The sequence below is a fragment of the Octopus bimaculoides genome, chromosome 8, assembly GCF_001194135.2.
Source record: "Octopus bimaculoides isolate UCB-OBI-ISO-001 chromosome 8, ASM119413v2, whole genome shotgun sequence".
NCBI classification, from domain to species: Eukaryota; Metazoa; Mollusca; class Cephalopoda; order Octopoda; family Octopodidae; genus Octopus; species Octopus bimaculoides.
In genome coordinates, this window is record NC_068988.1 from 72,019,223 (window position 1) to 72,020,165 (window position 943).

The window sequence follows — 943 nt, forward strand, 5'->3', positions numbered from 1 at the left end:
CTTGTTATTTCAGTATCTAAAACAATGGCACCATTTGCCAATTTATATTGGTAAATGACTACAGAAATGCTATTTTATATTTATTTTTGATCCATACCTATGACAAAATGAACTTACCAATATTTAGATACCTCACTCATTGATTCATCACAATACTTCATTATTCTTACTCGTCATTCAACTTTAGAACAAAAAAGCCTAAAAACGGCAAGAAATCCAGATAGTGGGACATTTTTGTGCCAACTAGAATTGAACCCAATTAGCTTGGTTCTCATATTTCTCTCCTACCCTTTTTCAACTAACCAGCTGTATAGATGTAAACACCACTGCTTCTTCTTCCTTTCTTCCTTCCCTTCTCTTTTCCATTGACACTCTTTTCAGATACACAGGCACGCGCGCGCGCGCGCGCACACACATACACACACACACACACGCACACAAACACACCCAAACATTCTCTCCCACTGGACAATGATGCCAACTTTTTGAAAAACAACTTTCTTCCAAACAATGCCACCTGGTTTGGCCATTTTGAAAAGGCCAAGAATAAACTTGTCATTGAAAGAACTGACCAGCTGTAAACATAATTTTCTTCTTTCTTCTTTCACCTATATATATATATATATATTTTTAAGAGTTCCCAAAAACTTTTTGCGAACTCTTAAAAATATATTTCCTGGGTATATATATACATATTTTACCAAATCCTTTTTGTTATAACAACGTTGTAAACTGTTTAAAACATATTCTTATTATTATTATCAAAGAATGTATATATGTATTTTGATACTTAAACTGTTTCTAACATTTTCTATTATTATCAAAGAATATGTATATGTATTTTTCCATATATGTATTTTCATACTTACACTGTTTTTAACATTTTCGTCTTATTATCAGAGAATGTGTGATAATCAGTATGTAACACTACAAAGCTCATACA

The 943-nt window shown here is 32.0% G+C and overlaps 1 protein-coding gene across 1 annotated transcript in view; it reads left to right on the forward strand.

Annotated features, from left to right (window-relative positions):
- Positions 1–943, forward strand: part of LOC106884341 (glucagon-like peptide 1 receptor) — a 224,519-nt gene that overhangs the window by 65,326 nt on the left and 158,250 nt on the right. The window lies entirely within an intron of this gene.